The sequence below is a fragment of the Elgaria multicarinata genome, chromosome 6 (genome assembly GCF_023053635.1).
Source record: "Elgaria multicarinata webbii isolate HBS135686 ecotype San Diego chromosome 6, rElgMul1.1.pri, whole genome shotgun sequence".
Lineage (NCBI taxonomy): Eukaryota > Metazoa > Chordata > Lepidosauria > Squamata > Anguidae > Elgaria > Elgaria multicarinata.
In genome coordinates, this window is record NC_086176.1 from 95,025,461 (window position 1) to 95,051,982 (window position 26,522).

Consider the following 26,522-nt stretch of genomic DNA (forward strand, 5'->3'; position numbering starts at 1 on the left):
CACCCCCCACCCTCACCCCCAAAAACCCTGGCTAGAACTTCAACATGTTAACAGATTTTTGTGAATAGGTATGGATGTAAACTCACCAGTTTTGAAGAGGGATTTTCTTTTAAACCAGCATTTTAAATACTTTCCCCAAAATGTTTTGGGTATTTTTTTTTAATTATTTAGTTAGGCATTTGATAAGAGTTTTGTAAATTCTTCCAGAGCACAGTTGGACGAACCTGTGACCATCTGGATTTTGCTGGACTCCAGCACCAATCTGAATTGGAACCACACATGCTTACACTAGAGTAAATAAAAAGCTAACCTTCAGCTACATGATTAGCAAAATGTGTATTTTGACTCTAATCCCCCTTTGAAGCCATCTAGGCCTAATCTATACTAAGGAGGATTGCACTATGAAAGCTGTACGAAAGCAGTATATAAAAGGCAGAAGCCACACTACTGCTTAAGAGTGGTATTGAAGTGCACTGACAACTGTTGGGGCCCATTGACACATACTGTAGACTAGGGTGACCATATGAAAAGGAGGCCAGGGCTCCTGTCCTCCTTTTAAGAATTGCATAGAAAGGGGAATTTCAGCAGGTGTCATTTGTATATGTGGAGAACCTGGTGAAATTCCCTCTTCATCACAACAGTTAAAGCTGCAAGAGCTATACTAGAGTGACCAGATTTAACAGAAGGCAGGGCACCTGTAGCTTTAACTTTTGTGATGAAGAGGAAATTTCACCAGGTTCTCCATATGTACAAATGACATCTGTTGAAATTCCCTTTTCAATACAACTGTTAAAGATACAGGAGCCCTGGCCTCCTTTTCATATGGTCACCCTACCGTAGACTGCTTTCATATGACTTTTATAGTGCAATATCCTTCTTGATGTAGATTAGGCCCTACCTAACGGCCATCACTGTATACTGCTGAGTTTCCAGTTTTTCTTCTTCTTTCCTTTTCTTTGCTTAATTTAAGTACTGGACTCATGGATCTCCTTATTGGACTGCAACAAACTCTCCCACATATAGTTAAAATGAAGAAAAAACTTGTATGATGCCTTTCTGTAAATTACAATGAAGGCAGCTTATCACAGAGCAAAGCAGCAATATATATATATATATATATATATATATATATATATATATATATACACACACACACACACACACACACACACACACACACACACATATACACACACACAAAAATCCAAATAAAATACCTGGCAGCCAAAACCAAACATGGAGGATAAAAACAATAGCTTAGGTATTGTACTATCAGAGCATGAATAGGCACAAAAACAAATTTGCCCATGTGATAAACAAACCTAAATTAAGTACCCAAAGCCCATGAAACAGGTGGACTTTGGCTGGTCCCTGAAGAGTAGCGAAGAAGGTGCGAGGAAGATCTCCTTGTGGAGGGAGGTCCACAGTCATAGCACAATTGCAGAAAAGGCCCTTACCTTGGTACCATCTGCACAAATATGGCACCAAGAGAAAGGCCTCCAATGAAGATCTCAGCTGCCTGGCAGGTTCATATGGATCTTGCTATAATTCACTTTGGAAAGTCATCAGGATTGTTCAGAAAGTACAAACTGCCAAGATGGTGCTATAAGGCATATACAGGAATCAGAATAATATAGACTGCTGTTGGATGTTATGCTGGAGAAAAGCCTCTGATGGAGATCTCCGCTGCCGGACATGTTCATCCGGGAGGAAGTGGTCCTTCAGGTACCTTTGTCCCAGGCCATTTTGAGTTGGATAGATCAAAAATGGCACCTTGAGGGTCAAAGCAGATATTACTTTAAATCCATATTTAGCAGCTGTATCATTTATAGGCAGTATTACTTTAGAGTAGGGGCAGGAGCCTCAATTTGGATTGGGACCCTAGCATGAGGGAGGGGGCTTTTAAGAACTGGACCAGGCCCCCTTCAATTATTATTATTATTAATTATTATTTTCATTTCTATACAACCCATAATACAACATAAAAACAGACTAACAAATTATAACAAAAAATTAAAACAATATAGACAGCTAAAAACAAATTTAAGTAAGCAATATTTCCTGTAATAGACCTGCTCAAAACAGCAGATATAAATGCCCCTCATCATATATCATTAATGCCAGGGAGTAAAAGGTGGTCATTACCTGGCACTGAAAAGATGAAAAGTATTCTAGAGCATTTTTTTTTAAAAAAAGATGTAGTTGCTAGATATGGATTGAATGCCTGTTTTGGCTCTGACTCCTGCACAGACATAGACTGGGAGCCAGTGAATTCCATGCCTGCTGAAGACATTTTGCGTGAATTGGAATCTTGGTGCATCATTCTAACACTAGGTTTTTGCCTTCATTATCTCTCTTCCCTATGGTGCTACTTGGAGCAGGTTGCTTCACCCTGCTGCATGGACGGGACTGGCTTTGAGTGAAGATGGCCACTTATAAATTGCTTCCAAAGAGGAAATGCATCACCAAAAGAAAGGACAAAAGAGGACAGTGATTAGCATTGAAATGTGCATATAGTAATTTATTTGCATAGATGCAAATGTAGAAACAGTTATTATACTTGAAAAATGAGTGCATCTTGCCACAGTATGGAAGCCTGTGAACAAGTAAACTGTGTGCCCACCTGCTCCATCTTCAGCTCAGGTGGAGTTGATAGGCAACAGTTCTTTTTTCTTCTTTTTGCCATGAAATTTTATCTTATTTTGAAATAAGGTTAACAAAGAGAAGAGGAAGAAGAGGAGGAAGCAGCAGCAGCAGCATACATAAGGGAATTTCAGCAGGTGTCATTTTTATATATGGAAAACCTGATGAAATTCCCTCTTCATCACAACGGTTAAAGGTACAGGAGCTATACTAGAGTGACCAGATTTAAAAAAGGGCAGGGCACATGCAGCTTTAACTGTTGTGATAAAGAGGAAATTTCACCAGGTTCCCCATATATACAAATGACACCTGCTGAAATTTCCTCTTCGATACAATTGTTAAAGTTACAGGAGCCCTGTCCTCCTTTTCATATGGTCACCCTAGTAAAATATAAGTCCCAGAAATATAAGTATATGTCACTTTGTGAGTTTGTGCCTATATTAATCAGAATATATATATATATATATATATATATATATATATATAGGCAACTGTGCTTTGTTGGAACTTCATCAAAAGTTTGACATGCTTCAACACAGAAAATGAATGTAAACCATGGACAACAGTTATTACGGTCCTTTATCTTTAAATCAGAATTGAACAAGAGAGTGTTTCAAATAAGTGACCTTTCAAATATGGGGGAGTCCTCTGCCAGCTCTTCAAATAGAGGACTGAACTCTGCAAAACACCTTATTAAGAACCGATGGCTAGAATTCTAGCTATATTGCTGTGTGATTAAAGAACAGAATATCCTCCTACTTCGGATTTCTTTTGTGGGTATTCCGATGCATGGACTGAGCAACTCTTTCCAATGGTGGGATCCAACAACATGCATGCCTTGGTGCTAGTAATTGCTGGATCATGGGCACAGCAAAATTGAATGGCAAATTTAGGGCTTAGCCCTCCGATATGGCTGAAGTCTCAGGTTTCATTGGGTCATAGAATCATAGAATAGTAGAGTTGGAAGGGGCCTAAAAGGCCATTGAGTCCAACCCCCTGCTCAATGCAGCATACTTGACAGATGTTTGTCCAGCTGCCTCTTGAATGCCGCTAGTGTGGGTCATTCAGCAACAACACAATCAGAAATGTGTAGCAAATATTTTGTTGTTGTTGTATTTATTTATTTATTTATTTATTACATTTTTATACCGCCCAATAGCCGAAGCTCTCTGGGCGGTTGTTGTTGTATTAAAAAAACACCCCTGAGAACAAAATTTTACTTGTGTTATAACATATGTATGACTATTTTGATTAACAAAATATAACCTAGCAAAGTAACACAGTTGTATATAAACCCTATTATTAAAAGATTGGACCCAAAGGTGCTCTTCCAGATCTGGGAGGTGTCTTTCACTCATGGCTAGGTACAGGATTGCAAAATGCCCTCAATAGGTTTCCTTTAGACCCCATGTCAAAACTCCAAAAATTTTTTTAGAGGTGATAGGGGTTACCTTTTAAACCCAAACAATGCCCTGGAGTGCTGAATGCAGTATTGTTCTGGTGCATTGTGGGAAATTAAAATGGCCGTGCAAGCAAGCAAAGAAAGTAGTAACAAAAGACAAGCACAAGATAAAACAACCAATCCATGTGTTTGTGTGGGTTTTAGAACAGCTTCTTTTTAATCCTTAATCTTCAATGCATTGATTTTCAAGTTACCTATAGTAAGCACTGGTTGTGCTTTTTACACTGTATTTTGTATTTGTGCTTTTAACATGTTGGTTGTTTTATTATGGTTTTAATTTTTGTGAACCGCCCAGAGAGCTTCGGCTATTGGGCGGTATAAAAATGTAATAAATAAATAAATAAATAAATAAATAAATAAATAAAATAGTATTCTTAAGAGCTCAGCTGTGGGTGTTTCAGATCACATCAATATGATTTAACCCACTTGTCTTTTTATAGTGACCATTTAGCAGAGATTGTTTTTACTGGTTGTCCTATACTGTACAAAAGCCCCTTACAGAGGAGGAGGAGGAGGAGAAAGAGAAACATTCCAGTTATTACTTAACTAAAACGCTGCTTCTGAATTTGATTTTTTTTAAAAATATATAGTTATTTACAGAATCAAAGCATACGGCCACTAGTTTTAACAATATATTCATGAAACAATGTCTGTTACAATGGATAACAGCGTAAGAGAAGTAATAATTTCAACGAGCGTCCTAAAAGCTGTCTTTCAGAACCCCCCAAAAAGGATTTTAGAATGTGTGTTTTTAAAATGTGGTCTATACTATTATTCATAAAAATGCCAGCATTTTAGTAAACTACTGTAAAATAGAACACTCCACAGTATCCCAATTAGAAAAACTTCACTAACACCCTACAGACTACAATTTGGTTAAGTTCCAAAAAAATTCAAAAAATACATATAATTCCAAACCAACTAGGGATGCCGGAGAAATCCACATTGGAACCAGATGAGTTTGGTTTCTATGCATCTGACCTGTGGATCCCACAGCAGACCAGCTTTTCCCTTGTTGGGTGAGTCTGCAAACTTGTGGACCATTTCCCTAACTTTCAGGATTTTTGCACAAATTTCGATGCAGAAAAATATGCAAAAGTTGTAAAACTTGGCCAAAATGTGCATTTCCCCCACAGGCTCAAGCATGAAAATGTGCATTTTGGGAGAATTTGTGTATTTGCACACATGCAAACTTATGCAAATTTGCATTTGTGCAAACACTTTTGGTGGTGATGCAAGAGAGGGCCTTCTTGGTTACTGCTCCCAGACTGTGGAACTCCCTGCCAAGGGAAACTAGGTTTACTCCCTCTCTGCAGACTAAGATCTTTTTATTCAAGCCATCCTTTGGCTTATAAGCCAATCTGTTGGGTTGGGTTCTGTTTTTATTCTGTTATTTTTGTGTTTTAATGCATTTGTTTTATTATTGTTTTAATCAAGCTTTATTTATGATTGTAAGCCTGCTTGAATGCCATATTTCTTGGTAGAAGGGTGGGGTGCAAATCCATCCATCCATCCATCCATAAATCAAATAAATAAATGACAAGTTTAGGTTACAGGAAGACAGGAAAACCATCTGCTTGAGCATCAGGAAAAACTTGAGCATCAGGAAAAACTTGCCAAATGTCAGAGCAGTCAGACAATGGAAAAATGCCTAGGGAGATGAGGGGTTCTCCATTGATGGAGGTATTTAAGCAGAGCCTGGAAAACCATCTGCTTTAAACTAGATTTCTGCACTGGGCAGGGGGTTGGATTTGATGGGTGAAATGTTCCCTTCCAACATTCAGGATAGGGGAAGGCAACTTGTGACATTCCAGATGTTTTGGCCTACAAATCAGACCTAGCCAGCAAAGGGAATGGTGAGGGATTATGGAAGCTGTAGGGCAGAACATTTGAAGGACTACAAGATGCCCATCCCTGATACAGGATTTTTTTTCCATCTTGAAAAGCGAATCCCAGGTATTTTTAATCAGTTTGATGTTTTGGCCCATTTCACTTTGATTGTATGCTTTTACCTTTCAAATAGCACACCCTTTGCTCTCTTTAATCAAAGATACTGCATGTATCTACACATCATGTGGCACCTTTACAAGTGTCTGTATAATAAATTATTCAATTTTCTGCTTCCTTATTCTTCCCCACGCCCCAAACAATTGGTCTGGAATGCCATGCTTTCAAGATGTAAAACTCCACATAGCATGAAACACAATCCATTGACTAAAGGAATTTTAGAGTGTTATGGGTTTATATTTCATTTTATTATGTCAAAGGTTCGATTGGCAAAAATTTGCAACAGTTAAGTAGTATGACCTTCACATTAGTCACATGAAATTCAAGGCACAAACATCAGTATTTACACGTGAGCTGATCGTACTTTGCCTTTGTGGTGGGGTGGGGGAGGTAATATGGCTGCATCCCCCCAAGAAGGCAAAACCACTCCCCTTTAGGTGAAATTGTTCATTATCCAAGGTTTTAGACCTCTATAAGAAATCTAGACAAATGCCGACTTCCAGAACTGTGGTGAATTAGAACATTAGGGGTTTCTGAAAAGTTAAACACAAACCAGAAGGAGAAGGTCATAATTACTAGGGAGAATTCATGGCTCAGTGGAAGAATCCCATGCAAAAGGTCCCAAGTTCATTCTCTGGCATCTTCATTGTAGGTAGGGCTGGAAAAATTTCTGCCTGGAACTCTGGAGAGTCACTACCAGTTATGATTGATAGTACTGGGCTAGATGGACCCATGGTCTGACTTGGGCCATAGCTCGACCTAAGGTTTATCCCTGGATCATCCAGGGGTCAAACCTGTTCATCTAGGTGACACACAGGGGATCCAGTGCTCAGGCAGGAGCGAACCCTGGATGATCCCAGGACAAACCTTAGGTCTAGCTGTGGCCTTGGTATAAAGGCAGCTTCCTGTGTTCCTATCATTATTCCCCAGATGGGAAACTGAGGCAAGACCAATCCCAAATAGTTTGGTTGTTTTCCTGGTGGCCTCCCCAACTGTTGCCATTAGGTCTTTAATTTTGCCACTTGGGGAGATTGGGGAAATGTCTTTACAAAAAGTAAAAAATATTTTTCTTTAATGATATTTTCCAAGCCACCTTAGAATTATGGTGAATAATTTTGGGTAAATACCAAGGTATGATATTCAATGGTATCATTCCACTAACTCAAATTGCGCTCACAGAGAGCTGCCAAATCTTTCAGGTCTGCAAGTGCTTTTGTGTGTGAGTAGAGCATGTACTAGTGGAATCCGCTCCTGAAAATGGTTGTGCAACCCCTTGTACAAGTGGTTGTGCAGAGTGGAACTTCAGTTAGATTCTCCCCTTGCACAGAGTTCAGAACCTAGTTTCTGCTAGCGCAACGTGATTTGTGCAAGTGGAAATGACACCATTGGATGTTGCCCGATATATTCAGGGTATGCAAAATTTGAATCTTATACATTCCTCTTTTGAGGATTCTTCATCCTTATGAGTTGGTCTGTTGAATTCAGAGGTAGCCAATAGGGTTCCTCAAGCTGAATCGGATTAAACATTGCAAGCCATATTGTGCCCTTCTTGATCCAATGTGACCACATAGCTTAACTCTGGAAATGAGTACAAAACCACCAAATTGGAGCCTCACGGCATCGTCATTAGTTGTGCAATGCAGAGCTTTGCAGTTCCTGTCTGTGCAATTTCCTTTTATTAATGCACAAACAAAACATGTTGAATGAAACAAGCTATTGCATGTACTTTTTTTTTGGCAAGCATCAGAGATGAGGTAATTGAAGACAGTTATTATTTCCAGCTGTACAGTGTGAGCATACAGTGACATTTAAATCACACCAGTTACAATAAACAAGGTGTTTAGGTTTGGGTGTTGCTATTTTTTTTAAAAAATACCATCCTTTAAAAGCTTCCAAAAATACAATCATTACAAGATGTGTGTGTGTGTGTGTGTGTGTGTGTGTGTGTGTGTGTGTGTATGGTTGTATCATTGTCTTTTATTTATTTATTTATTAAAACAGTTATATCCCGCCCTATATATCAAGGATCTCAGGGTGGGATCTCAACATATTCAACACACAATCATGAAACGCACTAGTTGACAGGGGCTTGTCACTCTCTTACCTCAGAAGGTTGATGTGAAGATAAAATGGTAAGAGGAACTGTGTAAATGAGCCTTTATTTTTAATCAATTTTTATCATAACTTTCAACAAAAGAAAAACAGTAAAACAAATTTTAAAAATGTAACTACATACTTTGAAAGACACAGGCCTTAGCTAGACTGAGGGGAGACATGATATTAATTATTATTATTATTATTATTATTATTATTATTATTATTATTATTAATTTATTTATATAGCACCATTAATGTAGCACTCTTCAAATACTTAAAAGGTTGTCACACAGAGGAGGGCCAAGATCTCTTCTCGATCCTCCCAGAGTGCAGGACACGGAATAACGGGCTCAAGTTAAAGGAAGCCAGATTCCGGCTGGACATCAGGAAAAACTTCCTGACTGTTAGAGCAGTGCGACAGTGGAATCAGTTACCTAGGGAGGTTGTGGGCTCTCCCACACTAGAGGCCTTCAAGAGGCAGCTGGACAACCATCTGTCAGGGGTGCTTTAGGGTGGATTCCTGCATTGAGCAGGGGGTTGGACTCGATGGCCTTGTAGGCCCCTTCCAACTCTGCTATCCTATGATTCTAGACCAGCCTTTATCCCGGGGCGAACCCCAGGATCGTCCCTGTGCATCCAGATGATGCACAGGGGATCCCAGGATCAGGGAGGGATCATCCCTCTCTGACCCAGGGATACAGCCCTACACTTTGGGCCCACTTTTTTCCGTGGTCCCGGGACCGCGGAAGGTGTGGCCCATTGCCGCTGCTGGAGCTGGCGCCACGCAATTATTCACGCGGAGCCGTGAGCCGCGCATGGGGTGCAGCTCTCCTCAGGAATGCTGCGCTCATCGGGGCTAGGGTGGGGGGAGCGGGGAAATCATTTTTTTTAAAAAAACTTACCTTCAGTTGCTTGTGCACTTGTGCGCAGCCGGCCCTATAAAGTCTTTTTTATAAAAAAAATGGCAGTCGCGACACCTCTCTTCCTGAGGTCGTCATGCCTTACATGTAAACGGGGGCGAGATCTCACGTTATTCACAACGTGAGGTCTCCCCTCCTCTGCCCCGGACTTTCAGGTAGCTCTAGCTAAGGCCTTAGTTTCAAATATTACAACAGTCTAAAATAAAAAGGGGGTAAGAGTAAATCATACATAAACTTCAGTAAAGACAGACCAAATATCTGAATATATGTCCATTTGTGAATGGCGCCTATATATTACTCTTCCAAATGTTGCTAGTGTTGTTAGATCTTCAATACATTGCATTATAGCCAGTGAGCTTTTATCTTTCTAATGCAGTAGTATCAGTCTGATAGCAGTGACTCTGAGCTCCTTGGAGGATTGGCAGGTTAATGAATGCAATAGCTAGTTGCGAAGTCCTATGTATGTTTAGACAGGAAAAAAGTCCTACTACTCCCAGCATGCCCCACGGCTGGGGCATACTGGGGCCATAGCTAGATGGGGCTTTATCCCAGGGTGATCCCCAGGATTGACCCTGTGTGTCCATATGACACACAGGGGATCCTGGGATCAGGGAGGGATGATCCCTCCCTTGCCCTGGGATCTCGCCCTCCCCTTTGGCCCTGGTTTTTCCATGGTCCCGGGTTGAGCCCGAGGCCACAGAACATGTGGCAGGAAGCTGTGGGTTGACCTGGCTCTGTGCAATTCCTCGTGAGGAGCTGGGAACCATGCACGGGGTGCAGTCCTCCTCAGGAGCACTGCGCCTATCGGGGGTAGGGTGGGGGAGCAGAGAAAGTACTTTATTTTTTTAAAAAAACACTTACCTTTAGCGCACGAGCATTCGTGTGCTGCTGCCCCTTTAATTTTTCTTTTAAAATGGTGGGCGTGACGCCTCTCCTTCTGAGGTTGTCACACATCACATGTAAACAGAGGAGGGGATAGCGTGTTAAACCCATTGCAGGATCGTCCCTCGTCTGTTGCGGGCTAAATGGTAGGTCTAGCTAAGGCCTGGGAGTTGTAGGACTTCTTTGCTGTCTAAACTTGCAGGATTGCACCTCAACTAGCTAGCCAACCAACCAACCAATACGACATTGGGACACTGGATGCACAGAAACTGAATATGTCTGCTTGAAGTGGCTGGAAATTGCACATCCATCCGATCATTCTGATGCATATAAAATAAACAGAATTCTAGAGATCATCACTTGAACTTTTTTTTTTTTAAAAAAAGACCGTGTCCTTCTTTCTATGTCAGCCATATTCACAAGTTCAACTCATGGTCTTACTCCAGAATTATGGGCTGCATTGCATTATGTGAAAGCTTCCAAAGAGACACCAACTTTTCAAAGACACAATAATGATACCAGAATGAGATGAGTCAGCCTCTTAACTTGTCTTCGACACAGGCATTTCTTTCAGAAATTTAAATCACTAGGGTAAAACTTTTGCATGTTCAAGGGTATTCATCTGATTGATTTCCCATTAGTTGCAATCTCTGAATTCTCTAAGGAATTATATGGGGATATTTATCTTCACTGAGGCACACATATGGAACAGTTGGGACCATATTTCATCATAAGAGACTTTGGCTCTTCTCCTGAATAATGCTAACAACCATTTTTCTTCTATATCCTCAGCTGGGTACACAGTTAGGTACAGAGGCAAAAGAAACACTTCTAGAACTGCAAATGGCTTCTACTACTGGGGGACATAGCTTAGAAGTAGGTAGGGTGGCCACTTATACATGGCCAAAGATGAGGAAATGGGTCATCAAAAAGAGGCCACAGATTTTACTCCATCTGTCAAGACCAGGCCCTGGCCGATCTCCCACAGTAAGGGCCCACTGACAGCCCCATGCACCTGATCCTCCTCTTTCACCACTGAAGCCTATTTCTACACCTGCCCAGACTGCCTGGCCCAGACAATGGTGGTGGTGAGAAGGAGGAGCAATAGATGCAACAACCTACTAGCTCATAGCCACTGGTGACAATGGTGGTGAGAAAGTAGACTTCCTGAGGGAGTGGGCCCATTGAGAGTACTTTGCCCAAGGGCACCCGGTGACCAGTTGCTGACACTGGCACCTCCCATTTACAGATGTACACCAGTCCGTGTTTCTGTTAAGCTGTATGATGAGGAAGGTGAGATGTTCATAGGGAACAAAAACAGTATTTCCTTGCTACTTTCAGACCATTGAGGTAGCCTGGCCTTGGCAGTGCTTCTTACAGGCATATATGTAGTGTAGTGGCTAAAGTGTTGGACTGGGAGTTGGTAGATCCAGGTTCTAGTCCCCACTCAGCCATGGAAACCCACTGGGTGACTTTGGGGCAGTTACAGACTCTCACCCCAGCCCACCTCACAGGGTTGTTGTTGTGAGGATAAAATGGAGAGGAGGGGGATTATGTGTGCCACCTTGGGTTCCTTGGAGGGAAAAAGGTGGAATATAAATGCAATAATAAATATATATATTTTCAAAAAACAAAAACAAAAAACCACCCACCCTGCTCTGGTCCACTAGAACCCAACCAGAGTATCTCTCTACCTAATACATCTTACGTTTGGACCTGCTGTGGGTTTCAGGTCAGACATTTACATATCAAGTAGGGTTGTGTGCTCTGCACAGCAAATCCGAGGATCCATCAGAGGTCTGATCTCATGGAGCAGATATTGGACGATTTCAAAACCATCAGTTCCCTGCTGTGTGAAGCGAAGGTCATTTGGAGCTCCAAAAGTATCCAAAGTATCCAACTTCATGATGGATCATTTTAACTTGATGGACTAAATGAACACTTTTCCATATTAAGAAGATGCTGACGTGTGTGTGTGTGTGTGTGTGTGTGTGTGTGTGCATGCATGAGAGAAAGAGAGAGAGAGAAGCTCAAAGTTCCTGCTTGCTTTGCTGTTTGCAGTCTCTATCTGTTTCTTTCTGCTTATCTTTTGTTGTATGTGCTAGTTATTCTTGTTTTCTCTATTTCAAGTTCCATTCCCCCTTTGTGTGCTACTGTGTGTGTGTGTGTGTGTGTGTTCTATCCTATTACCCCCACTAATTACCTGACTGCCTGTCTGTAGTACTAGTTTCTTCTGTCTAAAATCCAAGTTCGTTCCAAGCACTCCACCTCCCCCACACTCTTTGTTGGAGTGTGTGTGCGTGCACGCTTTTACTGAGAAAAGTTTGCTATTGCTAGTAGTATGGTTTGAAGACAGGAATCGTATGCTTGCTTTGAATATATATATAAAAATAAAGGTATTTGTATTTGTGTTTGTTCTTGTCTGACCTCTCGTTGTTTGAAATATGCTGCTGCCTGGGCAGGCGGGCTTTTTATTTCTAAATTTCAATTTTTTAAAAACTTTTGTTGCTCATGGTCCTAGACCCCAAAGAGGAAGTTTTCCAACCTGAGTTTGAACATTAAATACATTCCTAAAAATCGAGGGATGAAGGGATCTGTTTCCAACTTGGCATGCGTAAATCCTTACTTAAGTGCTATCATGGTGTCAAGTTTCATCTCTTTATCTTTAAAGATGACAGATCTGTAAGCATTTTGGTTAATTCCTATAAGCTATAATAGGGTGGTTATCCGAAAACTGAACAGTTTTCTGATGGGTAATCTGAGGATGTGGAGAGAAAGAGCCGCTCCAAAAATTGGAGCAGAGAATCCCCTCATCTGAGTTCTGCTCTGAATTTTGGGGTGGAGTAGACCTACTCCGCACACCCCTAATATCAATTTCTGGCATTTACCCAGCAAAATTTAGGCCTTAGCTAGACCTAAGGTTTATCCCAGGATCGTCCCTGCCTGCTTCCGGGATATCCTGTGTGTCATTTACATGAACAGGGATGACCCCGGGATGATCCCGGGATAAACCTTAGGTCTAGCTAAAGCTTCAGTCAAACACTGGAGAGCCCATAGATCTGTGACCTATCTCTATGGTTGTATCCCACGCTGCTGCAGTTAAGGATGTCGGAGAAATCCACCATGGAATCAAATGAGTTTATAGTTTCTATGAATCTGAACTGCAGGTTCCACAGTGGATCAGTTTTTCCTGAGTAGCATAGATTCTGTTGACTTATGGACCATTTCTTTTGTTTTCCAGAATTTTATGCAAATTTAATGGTTGGAAAATACATAAAATAAAAAACCACTGGCTGAAAATACACATTTCCCCCAAAGCCTAAAGCATGAAAATGTGCATGGGGGGAATGTGCACATTTTCATAGGTGTGGATTTTTGCAACTGCAATTTTTCACAAATTCAGGAAATTAAAAAAAAAATCTGATTCTGCCAATGAGCAGACAACCGGACAAAAGGCACCTACCAATCCATGAAACACAGATGGAACTGACTTTACCATAACTGTACATCCCTAGCTGCAGGATTTTTTTTGAAGTAAACAAATATGGGTGTGGCCAGTTACACTGGACATTCCCCTTTAGCTCCTGCCTCACCCTCTGCTGTGCATTAACTGGGCCCACATGCTTTCCAAACAGACTCCCACACTGCTCAGGGCAAGGACAAACAAAACTCTCAATTACAGATTCTCTCAGTTTCTCATTTTTCCAATCTTAATTTCAGTTCATTTCAAACTTCGGGGATTTTTTAAAAAACATTTTCATGAAATTTCATAATGCACGTGTTTTTCTACTCAATTTTGCCTAAGGTTTGCATTTTTGCAAGCAATTTCCCCAATACAATGCATTTTTAATATCATTTTCACTAAAATATGCTTTTCTGTGAGCACTTTCTCCCTAATAAACATATTTTCATATGCACTTATTTTATTGGAGAACTCCACTCCAAAATTGGTAAAAGTTCTGGTTTGCATAGTGGTTCGTAAATGTGACCTTAGATAAGATCACATTAAAATGTGATCCAAATGAATATGTCCTCCATCCCCAGTTCAGGGAGTATATGAACAGTTGCTAAATTAGTTTTTCATTTAAGCCCCATGCAAGGAGCAAGTACCTGAAGGCAGTATTTTTCTCCTACTTACAATTTCAATTAGAAATTGCGACATTGTACCTCTTGGGCTTATTGATTTTGCTGTGTGAAGTATATTATGAGAAAAAGCAAAGCAACAGACATTTATTTTTATAGGTAAATTATTTAGAATGAGGTGCAGAATAATTTCCCCGTGAAATACGTTTTGTTGATGGGAGGTTGGGTTTTATTTGGAGTCACTTCTTTATTATTTCCATAGCAGAGAGGTAGATATTATATGTTACTCTTGAAGGGCCCTTGTCTACACTATATGGGAGATTTGTACACTATTCTGTAAGAGGCTTGAAAAATACATTATGTAGCCATTGGGAATGAATTTCTGGCTTCATTAGCAACAGGGGAGCACTTCAAGCACCATTTGTTAGAATGTTGTGTAACATTTATACAATAGGTTTAAACAACTACTCACAAATGCATGCCAACACAATATTATTTTAATTGCTGTTGGTTTCTTTAATTTATTCCAACTACAGTGTTGTTTTGCTATATCAGATTTTTCAGGGTTTTTTCCCATTTTATTTCATTCAATACAGTGCAAAACAAAATAGAAAAACCTGGCAGCAGGATTACAACCCTCCAATGAAATGGCTTAAAACCTTGCACCTATCTACCACAATAAGAAGCAGCATGGAAAAATTGTGGAAAGCATGTGTGCTTTAAAACTAATTGTAGGTCAGATTTTTCCTTCCAAAACCAACTAAGCAAACAAAATCATTTTGTTTCATTTGATTCCAGTGTGCAAGAAATGGCTGGGTTGTGTTCGTTTGGTTTTTTTTTTTTGTATTACTTAATCCTAGTATGTAATAAATGCTTGACAATCTTCTAAAAACATTGTTACAACTTTCACACAATTTACCTACACACGCAAATTTTACTTATGAACATTATGTGTCAAAACAAGAGCACTCCTCCACTTTGGTTTTCTCTTTTCATTTCCTGTTATTATCCCTGGTCACATTTTGCCCACTAACATTCTGTGGCCTGGTTCAGATAACTCGGCTCATGCATTTCCCCTCTGCTCATTGTTCCACAGAGAAGGAGAGTGAAACCGTCCACTTTCACTTTAAAACAAACCACAGTTCCACCTTACCTCTGAACTCAGGTAACTGTGGCTTGTTCAAACCAATGTTGGTGAGAACAAACCATCATTCCCTGAGTTTGTGTATGCACAAGGATTGCAGTTAGTTCAAAAGCCAAAGTTTGAAGCTTTCCATCTTCTGCTCTTCTATATGAAGGAGGAAGGGAATGGAGGAGGTTTACATGAGTTCGAGGCTCATTGCGGGTGATTCTTGATCATGTAAACCAGAGATGGGGAATCACTTTTTCTGTCAATGGCCACATATCCTTGGGGATAATTTATTTGGTGTTGAATAGTGGTAGGGGTGGGGCTGAAGCCAGTAGTGGTTGAGACCAGAGCCAAAAGTGGGTAGGACCACACCTTTCTCTTTCTAACAAACCCTTCTCTGACTCACCCTTTTCTCTCACACACTCCTGTCTCTCCCCTCTTCCTTCCCATCCACCCAGCTCTTGCCACAGGTCTAAACTGAACTCTTATGGGGACCTTTTAAAATTAGGCTAAAGGCCCCATGTGACTTGAGGGCAACAGGTTGCCCACCCATGACTGAAATCATGGTTTTAGGTTTAGTTGGTAGTCTAAATTGGTTTCAACAAACCAATCTGCTGCATGAACATGAATCCTGTTGTTTCTTGAATTATAGCAAAGACTTCTTTCTATAAAATTTTAATTACTTTGGAGCACCATCAGAGCTCTTTTCACATGTCAAGCAAATGACTGGAGAGGGAAATCAGGATTGCATCTATGCATTTGATGTTCAAAAGCCTACGCATGTACAGAATGCATCAGCACCTGTTGTATTATAAAGGATTATAAACACGGAGCACTGAGAGAATTTGTGTTTGTAGAGCATGTACATACGTAGGTCCTGTTCAGGTCTTCCGATGAACTTTTTCAGGTTGCAAATGGAGACAGAAGGCCTAATCCCGATTTCTTCCTTGAAGTATTCATTGAACATGTGGCTGGGACCCATACATGTAGAATATCTGTTTCTTTTGTTTGAAAACTCAAGCACTTCTCTCAAGCATTGCTAACCCCTTTCTTACCTAGGTGGTGAACAATACCATGGGGGGGGGAAATTAAAATGAATGTGTTGGGGGAGGGGAGGGGAGGCTGTACAGCAATAGCAAGTCAAAGGATCAAATATCAGTATTGGATGATTCGACAGCCTTTGAACTTACTGAAAAGGAGAGAAATGGAATATGAGAGCTAAGCAAAGTATTATTTCTCAGACATAACTCATTGTGAATTCATCAGTATCACAAGATTTTTTTTATTTTATTTTTAAAAAAAGATAGATTAAGTGTTTGGCTATTCACACGCCTGTCCCCTCCAATAGGGCACAGGGGGAAAGTGGTTTCAGGGTATACACACAGAGTCAAATCAAGTGTGTAAAACTAGCATAAGGCATGTGGACTGTACCTCTTTAAACAGCAAGTAGAAGGAATCACTTGTTTCAATGCCCCATAACTGCACCTTACACAGGGAAAGCTAGGCTAGCAGATAAAACTTTATGCCTCTCCATGACATATCAGCTCACCATTTGCTGGACAGTTTACACTGAGAAACATTCAAAGGCATATTCCTCACCTCTCAAATCAGTCCAGGATGGAGTGTAATAAATGTATTTATTTATTTATTACATTTTTATACCACCTAATAGCCAAAGCTCTCTGGGCGGTTCACAAAAATTAAAAACACAAATACAAAATACAATATAAAAAGCACAACCAAGATAAAACCACACAGCAAAAATTGATATAGGTTAAAGTATGGAATTAAAATAGCAAAGTTTAAATTTAAGTTAAATTAGGTGTTAAAATACTGAGAAAATAAAAAGGTCTTCTTATTTACATTTTCTGTCTGCTACACTAAGAAAATCTCAGCTTGTACTTCCACACCCCTTTGTGCTGATTTAGAATTCAGTATATACAATAATGCTATAATTTAGGGATGATAGGTTGTTTTGGAATGAATGAAAAATGGAACTAAATGGGTCACATTCAGCTCAATTTTCATTCATTCCAAATCAAATGCCATTGCTACTCATATTCATATCTATTTACCACTCATTCCAGTGTGATGTGATTGCCTTTCTTTGGTGGTGGTGGTGGTGGTGAGAGCAGAGGCTATTTTCACTGGCCATTCATGGCAGCTCCTCTTTTACTTTCCCAGAATGCCTCAGACGTTTTGCCATTCTAGAGAGTTCTGAGAGGAAATGACAGCTGCCATTTTTCTCCTAAAGGTCCAGGGAATGATGCAATACATGAGTCATTATGGCTTGCCAAAGTCAGCTCTCTTGCCACTGCTACCATAGGCAGAAAGGGGGAAAAAAAAGATAAATTGAAACAATAATGAAAATGAATGTGACTCTCATGTATGTATGTATTAAAAACAAAGCAAATGCTAGCCATTAACAGTGAAACCCAAATTGAATGATGAAACAAAAAAAAATTCCTCCTCCTATTATTTAAGACATGAGAAGTGAGACACTGAACAAAGATGTCAGGGGCTCCACATGTGTTTATTCATTATATTTCTCCATTGCCCTCTCCCAAGGTTGCTCTGAAATGACATTTTGTCCTTGATAAAACTCATGATGTACTTTTGATTGAGACAGTCTTCCCCAGCCTTCCCCAGACGTTTTAGATTTCAACTTCAGTCCCATCTGCTCTAGTCAGCATAGTCAATGGTCAGGAAAGCTGAGAGTTGTCATCCAAACATCTGGAGAGCACCAGGTTGTGAAAAGCCACATTAAGAGATAGTAACTTCTGAAAACTATCTAGCCAAATTAGACAATCCCTTATTAAAAGAAGCAATCATTTTTGCTGAATAAGATGCAGCCTAAGATCCATAGAGGCGATAGTGGTGATCTGCCAGTGAGATAGTTTGTGGTGGTGTCCACAGCAGTTTCTCAAATTCCCAAATGTGCCCATAGGTCCAAAAAGGTTGGGGAGCCTGTCTTATTTTCATTATATCCATTCAGCCATCACTGACCTGTGTGTGTGTTGCCTACCACTACTGCTGTTATAACTCTTTTATGTATGTTCTTATTTTAAGGACAGGTATAAAGTATGTGATGCTGTTACAGGGAATAGGGAGAGTCGTAAGTAGCGGAGCAGCACATTCTAGCCCCCTTCATGTTAGCTTTCATGCTTTATCCTTACAGCTGCTCTGGGGTAAAAAGATCTGTCCCTCCAGCTGAACAGGCTTCATGATGGAATGCTGGCAGGGAGGTTTAATATTATTTGTCTGCACCAAGAAGCGAGCAGCTACAGCCCCTGCAAAAGGGCTAGCTGGCTGTCCGCTATTATCCAAGCAATCTAAGTAGTTACGTTTCAAGCTACAGGGTGTTGAGCATAATAGCGCTGTCTAGACTCGGTGCCTACAGAAAAGAGAGATTGCCTTCCCTTCTGTTCTTGCTGGTCAAGCCAGGTTAATGATGATTGACTTAATGAGAGTCATCTGACTTCTAACCTAGGGAAAGGAGAAGCTTATTTGCTGGGATGAACAATATTATGCTCCTTTGATGGAATTGGCTGATTTCATTTGCCTGAGATGTTTTTACCTCTCTAAACTATTGCAAGGCCTAGAGCAAATCGGCAGCTGTTGAAGCTTGCTAGTGTCATTGATTATGGCAAGGGCAGGGTGTGTTGGTGGAGGCATTGTTCAGTGCTTACTTAATGATGGGTGCTCAAAATTTATTCCTCTGTTCATCAAAACCAAGAAAAAAACCTATACAAATAGAATGCCTCTGTGGTCTATGTAGGGATGTCACTGAAATCCACAATGGACTCATAAACCCTGTTCAGATGACACACTAAGGCCTTTGCTAGACCTACCTTAAAAGGCGCGACGGAGGAGGGGAGAGCCCGTGGTGCAACTATCGTGGGCTGTCACACTAGTCTATATGTCAGGCATGACGAGGTCACGAAGAGAGCCGTCATGCCCACCATTTTTTTTGTTCTTAAAGGGCCAGATGTGCATGGACACTTGTGTGCCCAGGTAAGTTGTTGTTGTTATTTTTAAAAAAATCATTTCCCCCGCTCCCCTCACCCTGCCCCCGATGGGCGCAGTGCTCCTGGTGAGCGCTGCGCCCTGTACGTGGCTCCTGCCGATGCACGAGTAATTGCACATAGCCGGGGTCAAGCTGCGAAAACGGGCCACACGCTCCACGGTCTCGGGCTCAACCCGAGACCACGTAAAATACCGGGCCCAAAGGGGTAGGCTATCTGGATGCAAAGGGGTAGGCTATCTGGATGCACAGGGGCAATCCCGGGTATCAACCCGGGATATAGCCTGGTCTAGCAAAGGCCTAAGTCAAGGTGGTTAAGCATTTTGAGCTAAAAAATTATGGCTTAGCATGCCATGTGAACCATGACTTAGTGTGTCATGTGAACATTCCTAACCATGGTGGCTACATGACCACAATTTAAACATGCTCAGTAACCACGCGAAAGAGTTAGCAAACTATCCATGGCTCAGCATGCCATCTGAGCAGTCGGACAATGTTTGTATTTCTATGAATCTGTCTTGTGGATTCTGCAGTGGACCCATTTTTTCTAAGTCATGTGGATTCTGTAGACTTGCAGACCATTATTTTGTTTACTTTGATGGGGAAGTGTTAGCATTTTTTTATTAATTGGCATCCCGACATATAATTTAATCTTCTCTCATTTTATGCAAATCTGTATGCTTTTCTCATCTTTTAGGATGATACATTTCTTCTGGTTTGGTAATGCATAAGTGGCCACCTAGCTGGATCAAGGCATTTTGTTGTCTGAGGCAGAATAACAAATGTTGCCCACTCCCCTGCCCAATACAAAGGGCTGGATCCAGATTTAATCATATTTAGGTTAAGCCCATTGTAATCAATTAGCCATTACTAATGTAGGCCCTATAAATTCTAATGGGTCTACTCTAGGTATAATTAAGTCTGGATCCAACCCATTGTGCATAATACCCAAAGCTGGCTAGGTTATTTTGGCACTCAAAGCAGAAAATCCCTCAAGACCTCGCTTCCCAGCAGTAAAATACAACTAGGGACGTATGAGAATTTCATTTGTGTGCAAATCAAATGAACATGTCCAGTTTGCAATTCAAAATGCAAACACAAGCATGAGGGCTTTTTTAACGAGGAATGTTTGCAAATTCCTGAATTTGTGACCACATTTGATTTTTTTTTTAAGAAGTGCAGTTTGAAATGCACATTTAAACAACAACAACCACATATTCATGCTTTACCCAGTCAGGGGAAAGTGTGCACTTTTGAAACATACACACACAAAATGTGCACTTCTTCTATTTAAAATGTGTGAGCTGAAAAACAGGTGGAAAATGAAAATGAAGGCAAGCCGAAACAAGCCTCAAAATGATTTTGGGAGAATCTAGGCAAGCTTGAAAATCACTGCTTCTCCCATCCTTAAATACAAGAAAAGTCAATTAAATAACTGATTGTGTGCAAGTGGCCTCTCAACATTCTCCACCCTATTTGTGGGTAGAGAAATTTCACCAAATTTCTCCAGGGGGAGGAGAAATTCTCCCAACAATTCTCACATGTAGCTGTCACCATTGGCAAGGGGTGTAGGACAGCTTCTTTTCGGAGAAAAATCTGAAAACTATCCCTTTATTTCTAGGGGTTAGAAAAGAAAAATCTCAGGATTTTCCTGAAAGTTTCCTTTCCCCATGAATGCTTAACAGTCTTTTTGCATTTAAGAAAGCTATAAAGACTGATTTCTTTCATCAGGTCTATCCAGTGGAATTTTAGGATGGTTTTAGTATGCATTTAGTATGCTTTCAGGATGTTTCTTAAGATGTTTTTAACAATGTATACTATGTTTTAAATCAGTATTTTATACTTTACTGCTGTTCTCCATTTCAATCAAAATGTAGAGGCGGGTAAGAAATAAATTTAGTAGTAGTAGTAGTATGAATGGGCTTTTTCTGCCTCATTTTCAGGGCATATTATAATTCATTTTGAATGTCTTTTGGTGGTGTTTTTGACCTTAACTAATCACTGCAAGATGTTCAAGGTACTGTCTATATTTTCCTTTCTATTAAACATCTCACCATTGCTATCTGCAATTCCTGATCCGAAAAGGCCCTTATGGGAGGAATACATTCATGATGTCTTCCCCTGGGCAGGAAGTGTGGGAAGCCAAGGAGGCTACAGACTGTCAGAGAGGTGAATGTACAATGAAAGACAGGATACTCACCCACACTCCTCAGCCATCTCAGAAGTAAGGAAAGCACAAGAACCCTGAACCAAACTTCGACGGCACTGACCTTATACAGAAGGCCTTGCCTAGCACACCCTTCTCAAGCCAAGCGCCACCACTTGAACAAACTGAGGGTAGGGTAAAACACAACCTTTTCCTCATATGAGAGGGTAAAGGCTAGAATCTGGAAAGGTTTTACTGTGTATATAATAAGCTGAATATATGGTGTTTATGATAGTAACTGTAGAGCAGGTGGTAAAGCCAAGCAGACATGTGGTTTGAGGTAACAAAAGAAAATGAAATGTTTATTTTTGTTTAACAGATCTTAGTTACTTTAAATGCAAGTTAACCTGCTTAATCTACTAGTTCTAATCAAAACAGTAATCTTATCTCCATTCACTCTCCACACTACTGGGCACTCTCATGACTAAACAAACCCTAACTCCCTAAACTAACTCTCAATCTCCTCAGCCAACCTATTTATACTCCTCCCTTCCCCTCTCTCACAGCATCACCAGCCACACCAACTCACTAGATTCCACACTCACTAGACATACAAACTCCAGACATACCTAAGGGACAGAAAGGTGGTATCACCACACAAACCCATGCAAATTTCTCCAAAATGTCTTCTCCTTTGAATTTCTTTTCAAAAGCAATTTCTTTTCTATCAAATGGAATGAAAATGGTCAACATTTTCGTGGAGAAATTTTCAGCACAGCACTATTAATAACTGACCATTTCCTGCCCTTTCATGATGCCCCAAACCAGCCCCCTGAAGCTGCCCCACTCTGCCTAACGATTCAGCTGGCCTATAGCACTCGGCGTGCCTGGCTTGGTCAACAGAATAGTACTGCAACACTTCAGGCTTCTGATCCCTGCTCCTATCTTCTCCATATGCGCTGGGCCTGGGATTTGATGCAGCTTCCCATTTGGCCACAGCTGGCTCTTGACACCTGCCAACCCTAATCTACCTTGTTATTGAAATTCACTGCTTCTCAGTATATTCCCGCAGTGGCTAGGTCAAAGAGTGCCCTCCCTCTTTCTCGCAGAGGGCCTTTGAAATACTTGGAAACATCTATATCATCAGCAACACACGAAATGAGTGATTTTGTCCGGGGCCCATCACTGGGAGGGTGAAAAATGTATCAAAATATCTGACATATTTTACTCCTTTCTGGAGCAGCCCAGCTGGAAAGACCCTTGAGCAGAGCTTTGGCTCCTTTGGCTCCTGTACATAATCGGATGCCTAATAGCATACGCAGCTGTAGGTAACTAGGAAGTGCCAATGTCTGCTAGCCAAGGCCTCCATGACCCAAGCAATTAACCTTATATTAACACTTTTAACAAAGATCATCTGTTACCAGTTTGCCTTTAGTTCTGAGTTTTGTGTGTAGAGGGAGGTGGGTTGATTCCCCAGTGTCATCTAGGACTGGGAAGTATTGTAATGGGTGTGTTTTTTAAAACATGTGTTTGTTTTTAATATCCTCATTTGGCTTTCTCATATAAGGGCCAAATAAAGCCCCTGTGGTCTATAGTAGCTGCATTTTAGAAGCTTGCAGAACTAATTATATGGCTTTTAAAAACAGTTTGCAAGTGCACAGACACAACCTTTTTTTGGCGGGGGTGGGTAACAATCTCCAGTTTGGCTTACTTCCATACTCTGTTCAAGCAAGCCAGTTTCTTGGAAGCTCCTAGTGACCTTGTTCAGCTGGCCAAATTTGATGGCAAACACATGGAAGGCTATATGTTCAGGATGATACCTACTGTCCCAGTGTCACACATCTGCACCCAGTGTTCATTTCACCCTTTGTACAAAACCTTTATGCAGAATTTAGCCCATCAGATATTCCTTAAAAGGTCCAGGAGCACTGAGTTTATGTGAGCAAAAGCATCCCTAGTAAAGTTCACTAATGAAGCTTTACATGCCATAGAAATAAGTCAGCAAAGACTGGCATTGTGGAAAATTTGAAAGATTTTACTGACCAACCATTGGAGCAGAAGCACATTTGGCTGTTAAGTAGAGCTTGGGTCAGCAATGATTCTGTTGTGCTATAGTTTTACCAAACAGAACATCATTAAAGATCCCCTCTGTTGTTTTCTGAATTTTTTTTTTACATTCCACTTCAAGATACTGGGTTGGATCCAGATGTAGTTCTGCTTAGAGGAGAGCTATTGAAAGATATGAGAACAAGTTCATCACATGCAACTTACGTCTCATTGATTTCTATATGATGGAGTGTGGATCTAACCCATTATGAATTTCTGTGTTTCTAATTCATGGTTGATTTAGGCAAAACTGCATGATATCCCATAGTTGTTCAACTAGGAATGGCTCCAGAAAGCATGGTCAATGGTCACAAATTCTGGGAGTTGTCATCCAAAACATCTGGAGGATATCAACTTGAGAAGACTGGTCTATGTAACTGGTAGTGGCTGTCCAGGACTCTTTCTCCAGTCCTACCTAGAGATGGCTACTAGGTTTGAACCTGGAACATTTTACATGTAAAGCATGTGCTCTACCACTGAGCTATGACCACTCCCATATACTATGTGAGATAATGTATTTGGCAATGTCTGGATAGCCTAATACATTACAAGAAATGTTCAGCTATCTTGAGAGACTAGCAGCCTTTGGCTGTCCCCTTGATCTCTTTTGAATCACCCAGGTCTTTAAAATAATTTCTGCCTTGTAGGATGCAATCTTATGCTTGTTTAGACAGAAAAAAGTCATAGAACTCCCAGCATTCCCCTGCATGGTTTGTGGGGGCATGCTGGGAGTTCTAAGACTTTTTTTTATGTCTAAACTTGAATAGGATCGCACCCTTAGTCTGCACCTCTGCATTTAAATTTGGGCTTTAACTGTGTTTTATTTAGTGGTTTTATATTGTACTTTAAATGTTGCATTTGTTTGTGAGCTGCCACAGAACTTGTGTTATGGGGTGGCTTTATAAATACAGTAAATAAATAAAATAAAAATAAAATAAACAGTGGCACAATGAAAGAGGAAATGATACCTGCTAAATTTCTTTCTAATGCACATCTTGTACATGCATAAAACTGTTAACTGAACATAATATTCATTAAAGAAAAAACCTACAGTTTACAAAACAACATCAAGGCTCTACAGTTTTCAACCAAGCACTAAAAGCAGAGAAATTGGGAGTTAAGGCTCACAAGTCTTAATGCCACATCCTCCCTAAGAAGCCAGAAAGTGCCAGTGAAATTCTCATTCTCCCAAAGCAGATAAACCATGAGGACAGGATGGAGAATAGGATATGCAGAGGTGGCTGTGGGCTTGTGGAAAACTGATGACGAACAACTTAGGGCCACCTACAGTACTTCTCTCTTTTTTTGTTTAGAGCAGCCCTTCCCCAACCTGGTGCCCTCCAAAGGTGTTGGACTTATAGGTCATCCTCTATAAAATTGGGCTCATGGCCAGTAATATAGCCATCATGACTAGTAGCCATTGAATGCCTTTTCGTCCATGAACTAGGCCAAGTGCTGTGCTGATAACAATATATCTCTTGCACCCTGCAACCGTTGTAACAATGGGTTCCTGGGATTTTGCCTTGTCTTAGTCATATGCCATCACAACATTCAGGAGCTTTTTCCAAGGGGGTAACTACCTGCTGGGGTAGCACTATTTTTTCTCCATTTCTGTACTTCATAGGGCATCTAAATTACATACTTCCATTTTATATACCAGCTAGTGGCTTGAAACCTCTGTGCCTGAGAAATCACTCTCCATATTTTTGTCATGTGTGATATTTGCAAAGTACATGTGTGTCAAAACTAGCATTGTTGCATGAGCCACGTGCTAATCCTATCTTATACCAACAATAAGCTATTGGAAGGTGTTACATATTTTACTCCAAGTTTGTCATTTCCTTCTCTTTGTTTTCTAATTGCTTTCACAGTGTTCCAGACAAATGTGAGCAATTAGAAAAATAGCAACCTTTGCCAAGAGTTAATCTTTTCTCCAATAGGAGTTCCAACTTGGGCTTTTCATAAAAGAACTAATTCTCCATAATGTAAATAATATAAAAAATCACCGTTACTTCTTCTTGACAAAGAAGCTTACAGTAAATAAATGGTCCAGTGGCAGCAACGTTTTGCACCTTTGCATATTCATTGTTTTGAAATCATTTGTTTGACCATTCTTTTTGTTTCAAGAAATTATGCTATTATCTATTTGTTTATATACTGCCATCAATGCAGTATATATACTGTTTATATACCGCCATCTAATAAAATCACAAAATAAAACCAAAAAGAAGAGAAGGGTATGCACCAGAAATGCAAAGGAAAACACTGCAAATCTAAATAATCAATGTTACCAACAATAATAAAACCCAAGCTAAAATTCTAGAATCTTTAGAAAACAGAAAGGTTTTCAACTGAAACCGTTACTGAGCCAAGAGTAAGGAGCAGCGAGAGAAAATGGATGGAGCTATGTAAGGGAAGTACTAGAAACCCTTGGATGGGTAAGAAGTATAGTATGTGTAGTAGGACTGTGCATCGCCTTGGATCCGAATCCTGAATCTGAGGTGATTCAGAGGGGTTTGAAACAGATCCAAATTGAATCAAAACAGATCTGAATTGGTCTGAAGTGAATCAGCATGATCCGGATAAATTCAGATTGATTCAGAACATTTTTCAAGCACAGCCTGCCTGCCTGTGCTTGCAACATTTTTTTTTTTTTGTTAGAGAGTGTGTGTGTGGGGGGGGGGGAGGAGTTTGGAGGGGGAAATTGGTTGTTAAGTGATGGCTTCATCCCCCAATCCTTCTGAAGTCTCCCAATTCTCTCCAGCATCCTTCAATCACAATGGTGGAGGAGGGCTTAAGGACAATCAGGCGATCGAGCTTCCTTCGTCTTTGCTCATTGTGGGTTAGACTTAGTAGGAGCAGGGTGTGTTGGGCTGACTTGCTTAGGTTTGTTGGTGGTGTGTGTTTTGAGGCATTGGCACTAAGATTTTTCTTGAGCCTTTCCCCTTCTCTCACTGTTACCTCTTGCCTCTATTTCTCCTTCTGCTTGTCTTTTTTAAAAAATACAAAATTGATATTAAAAA